We start from the raw sequence: 6000 nt of genomic DNA, 5'->3' as shown, positions 1-6000 counted from the left end.
TCGAATGGAAAAATCATGAAGTTCTATTTGAAGATACTGAATCTCAGAGGCCTGTGGAATATCCAAGTGGAAATGCTCATTTTTAAGGGCTGGCTATTGAGATTTGAGTATTGGGCATTCTAAGTTTTCAAAACCTTTTAATGAATTCCAATTAATTATTTTCCAACTTAATTTACTTTCCATGAATCATGCTTTATAGAATGTAGGAATTTTGAATTTTATAAGTTAGGATAAACGCGAAGAACTTGAGTAACTGATCTGGATAATTCTAAGTAATAAAATGTGATTGCTCAATTTTTATAACGTTTATTTGTAAATCCAGGAAAGTCAAGAAGTATTAAGCACTAGATTTTCAGAAAGTACATAGAAGAAGGTCTGTGTTTCTAAAGATTGTATCTTTTTTCCAAAAAGATAAAATACACCCTTATGCAAAGTAGAAATCACACACCAACAATAGAGTAAGTTTAGTTTGCAACTGTAAACAAAAATAACAGAAATATCTTAAGTTTTATCTAAGCAGAAAGAAATTGATCAGAGATAATTCCTGAGTTAAAACAGGGAGACTTATGGGGCATAAGGGTGGTTCAGTCAGTTAAGTGTCTGACTCTTGGTTTCGGCTCAGGTCATGATCTCATGTGTCCTGAGATCCCAGCTCCTGTCAGGCTCCGCATGCAGCAAGGAGTCTGCTTGAAGATTCTCTCCCTGTGCCCCATCCCCTACTCAGGAGACTGAGCGCTCCTGCGCCCTCTCTCTCAAATAAATAAATAAATCTTAAAAAAAAAAAAAAAACAACCAGAGAGGTTTATATTATCTCTGGCATTATCATAGTGCAGTGGAAAATTTAATGAACTAGGTTCAGTAAATGAAAAATCTGAGGCAATAAATTAAGAAAATATCATAAGCCGTGGGACTTAGAGTAGAACTCAGAGATATACCAGTGTATTAGATTTCTAACCACACCCCTTTTCCATTAAGTTAATTTGCCTTCTGATGAGAATGTTGCTTAGAGGTGACTATNTAAGTTAATTTGCCTTCTGATGAGAATGTTGCTTAGAGGTGACTATAAATAATCTTTGAAATATTTCTTCTCCAATGGGTGATTCATATTTTAAGGAATGATCTAATTTTAGAGACCATCTTTCCAGGTCTATCTCAATTCTGTGAGAGACCACACAGAATGAAGTGAAGTGTTAATGTATTGAATTTAGTCAGATCTGGGTTGAAATTGTTCAACATTTTACTAGGCATTTGATTTAGAGCAAACGTTTTGGCATCTTTGAGATGGGGCGTGTGATTTGTAAAATGACAATAATAACACATACTTTCTAAGTTTGTGGTAAAAATAAAATGACAGAATAACATGAATAGCCAAGCAAGGTAATCCTCAAATACCAGCCGTGGTCCTATTTATTTATTTATTTATTTTACAAGGGATAACACTTGTAATTGTGGAACGAAACAGATTAATTTCAATTCTCAGTAGTGTGTTTTCCTCCCCTCAATTCAGGCAGAGCACTTCTGCTTTCACTTTTCCTCAGGGAAGAATGTGACAGTCATGCATATCTTAGAAGGCTTCATTTTCACTGTCTTTGTGCCCTTTGTCAGGGGACATAAGCAGTATGCACTAGACTCTAAACATTAATGCTTTATTCTGATGTGAAATTTAATTTAAACTGGTTTATGTTTTAAGATTAGAGTTGACCAGATTATACTGGATTGGGACACTCAGAGACTCAGGCTAATGGAGAAGCCATTATTCAGTTGTGAAAAGGAATTCAGGTGACTCTTACACAAGGAACTAAATATTATGTCTCAGATGGAACCCATGTCACTTCCAAGTATGACTTTAGTTCCACTCAGCCACTAAATGACCAGGAAATACAATCTTGTCATGTGTCCAGAAGACCGCCACAAATATTTAGCAAAAAGAACAAATAACTACCAGAGTGAAGACTTAATACACACATATTATATGTGTTGAGAACATGTTGCAAGAATTCTGGATGTGGAAAACGTAACTTTCTTTTTCTGTTACAGAAGTACATTATCTGTCTCAGGTTCTCATTTTGCCTGCTGGCAAAAAATAAAAAAAATAAAATAAATAAAAATTAACTTAACCTATTAATTGTAGGAAAATTCAGTCACTTCCAGCATTTCTTAGTCATTCTTCATCATTAGAGATTTAAACTGAGCCAAATTAGCATTTTTACCATCTGCAGAGAAAGATAATCAGGGATATGTGGAGTGAGATCATGGAAGCACATATAGCTTGGCATTTACTGCTTGGTACCTAAATCTGGTTGTTTATTCATCATCTACAAGGTTGTTCCCGTAAGATGTACCATAAGATGCTATAGTGGCAGGAAACCAGACTTTCTCTCTTATAATAAAATCAATGGGAGAAAATAAAACAAAATTAGATGTGGCCCCAAAATAGGAGTTATTAGAAAAAACAAGACAGAAATATATGAAAAGATAACACAGGGTTCATAACAAGCACCAAAAGAATGATTATCAAGATAGAATGCTGGAAAATTTGCTGAGCAAGGAAAATTTGCAAGCAAGCCCTCCCAAGTTAGAGAGATTTCAGTAGAAAAAAGAAAAAGAAAAAAAAATCTTAGTCTACCCACAACCAATAACAAGTTATAACAATAGGTCCATTTGTATTAGATATAAACTTTAATAAAAGTTAAAATTTATTAAGTGTTTGCTAAGGTTGGTTTCTTATGCACTTAATATGCACTGTTATCTTTAATTCCCATAATTATTTTATGGGGTCAGAATGAAATTTATGTTNCAAGGAAAATTTGCAAGCAAGCCCTCCCAAGTTAGAGAGATTTCAGTAGAAAAAAGAAAAAGAAAAAAAAATCTTAGTCTACCCACAACCAATAACAAGTTATAACAATAGGTCCATTTGTATTAGATATAAACTTTAATAAAAGTTAAAATTTATTAAGTGTTTGCTAAGGTTGGTTTCTTATGCACTTAATATGCACTGTTATCTTTAATTCCCATGATTATTTTATGGGGTCAGAATGAAATTTATGTTCATTTTAAAGATGTGTGATATTTAANGATCCCATAACGCTGGGATCACGCCCTGAGCCGAAGGCAGATGCTTAACCGCTGTGCCACTCAGGCGCCCCTATGTTCATTTTAAAGATGTGTGATATTTAAAGTGGCTTGGTAACTGAGCTGGTGAGTGTCAAAGAAAGGACTCGTGTTTAGATCTTTCTTACTCCAACTGCATGCTCCTAACCACCACACTGTCTTTTATTTGCTACTTTAACTTATTTGGTGTCATTTTGCAAATATGGCACATTTACATATATTCAAATTTCATTTAATAAATTTTCATTTATCAGTTCATTTATCAGTGAATTTATGAAAGGCATACTTATGAGACCCCATTGTGCCCTAAGTTTGTGTTCTGACTTCATCTTATAATAGCTATTTTAACATGAACAAATCATTAATTTTTTGTGTGTCTCTGCTTCCTCATCCATATAATAGAGGTAAAACAGAAATTAAATAATTGCCTTGCAAATCTTACAATGTTATTTTGGCTACCTACTATGTAAAGGACCTTAATAAATTTTAAAGTTATTACCAGAAAGGGTTTAACATTCCGCATGGAAAGAGTGAAATTTTAAAAAGATAATGATTAGCTTATAAAAGCAATGTTTATAAGGTAATTCTAAAACTACGAGGCACATATGAAGCATCCAAAAGAGAAATATTTGGAAACTTATCTAGTAATGTTGGATTATAATAATATAATAAAGCGAAACATTAGCACCAAAGAGTATTTCAGAGATAAATTCAACTTCCAATGACCAGAGAGAAAAAACAAATCTCAACCATCTCCAAGTCCCATAACCTCATGTTAGGTGCCCAGTGCTTTACTGTTAATAACTTGAAAAAAATGGCTAAGTATTCTACTTTCATTAGTGCAGTGTGTATTCCACTAACTCTGCCTCAATTTCCTGGATTGAAACAATCATGACAACTTTCCAACTGGTATATGAATAAAAATTTGGGTAGCCTAAGCCAATGATGGACAGGAACCTTGGATTTTAAAGCAGTGTCCAGAAGATATTCACTATAGAGGACAAAGATGAACAGAATGATACTGTAAACCACAGTCAGTGTGAGAATTATACTCGGAAATGTGTAAGGCTATACACTGAGAATAATAGACCCATCCTCATAATTGTAGACACATTTCCTCTTACATTAATGGATCTGTAAGTAAATGCACTAAAACACAATCGCAATACTGGAAAAGTGCAGATATATCAATTTAGGTGATCTAGAACACACAGAAATGGGAAACCACAAAGTACAAGGTTTTTGTCATGTTAATTAACATAACTCCCCATTTCACACAGTCAATAAAAATTCAAGCTGATATCCCAAATCTTTGCAGGATGTGAGAGTAATCAATGTTCACAGTCCAGTTGTGAGTTAGGAGATTCCAACATTAAGGTTTCATACAAGAAGATAAGAGTCTGACTAAATCTATATGTCTTCCATCATAAATAAGTGCTACCAGAACTAATAATAATAGGTCAGTGAATCAACAGCTAGGTTTAAAATGTCTATTGTCAATAGAACTTGCAAGTACTCAAATGAAAGTCCAAATAGCTTTCTAAATTATTTTATTGATGCATGAGGTTTTGAATATCTACCATCTGTCCAAAATTGTGCTACTGTTAGCTCCTGCCCTGTTTTCCTCTTCACTAATTGCTCAGATCTATACATTCCCCCTTATTCCCAAGCAACCTATATATTCCAAATTTGTTCTAATTTGAATGTTAAAGCTATGGTTGTCAATAGCATCAGGTGTGCTTATCATTAGAATTAACCCACTGACTGTAAACCTGTTCAACCACAGTGAGTGATCCCAAGGCACTTGTAGTATCCTAGCTAAAGCTTTCCCATTTAATCTGCTTTCACCTACTGCATTAAATAAACACTCTAGACTAGCTGATTGTGTTTAGATTTGGATCCCACTGCCTCTAACTCATATTTCTCAATTAGCCTGAGCCCCTCAGCCTGTGGGAGTTTCCCTGAAATTTTGTTGAGCTTTTGCTAATACAGTAAACTGAACCCTATTTCCTATAAGCTACGCATTCCTTTCTCAGGTATTGCTCAAGATCATTGATATAATCTAGGGTAGATTATATCAATTGTCTCAACCCAGGAAGAGAAGATCTCATGTTTGTATTCCTCTGACCTGGTAGAAAAAAAGTATCTTAAATTACATGCTGATGGGAATCCAGAAAGTTATCTATCATTATCCTTCCATGGAATATAATAACCTGACACTCACAGTCACTGAGATGTTGACTGAAGTGAAGACTTCCATGATTCATTACCAGGATAGTCACACTGTAAATCTCATGTTAATTATTTTCCAGGAGAGCCTGACAGCAATGGAGTAATAGATAAGTGATATGGAGCCACATTATGGAGAGCTCTGAACAGCAGGAAGAAGAGTTTTCAATTTATCTGATATGTTGTTTTCCTGAGTAGGAGAAATCCACATCAAAGTAGAGTTTTAGGATGGTGACCATGCACAGATTCATTCAGAAAAGATCTGGTTTTTACTATATCTGGTGTAACCTTTAATAGTGCTATGTTTTTTCCCCCAAGATTTTATTAATTTATCTTATTTGAGAGAAAGAGAGAGAAAGAGAGAGAGAGAAAGCGAGCACAAACAGGGAGAGGGGCAGAGGGAGGAGAGAGAGAATCTCAACGAGATTCCACACTGAGTGCAGAGTCCAACTCGAGGCCAATCCCACAACCCTGAGGTCATGACCTAAGCTGAAACCAAGAGTCAGACACTTTACTGACCGAGCCACCCAGGTGCCTCAATAGTGCTACATTTCATTCTCAAGAGATTCCTGGTTTGGACAAAAAAATTATCGTCTCCTGTATTTTATGAAGTTAAAGAACTGAGGTAGTTTAGATTAATGGGCAAAGTCTTCATTGTCT

Source organism: Ailuropoda melanoleuca, chromosome 4 (assembly GCF_002007445.2).
Source record: "Ailuropoda melanoleuca isolate Jingjing chromosome 4, ASM200744v2, whole genome shotgun sequence".
Taxonomy (NCBI): domain Eukaryota; kingdom Metazoa; phylum Chordata; class Mammalia; order Carnivora; family Ursidae; genus Ailuropoda; species Ailuropoda melanoleuca.
The sequence above is the reverse complement of the archived record's forward strand: the minus strand, read 5'-3'. Positions refer to the sequence as shown.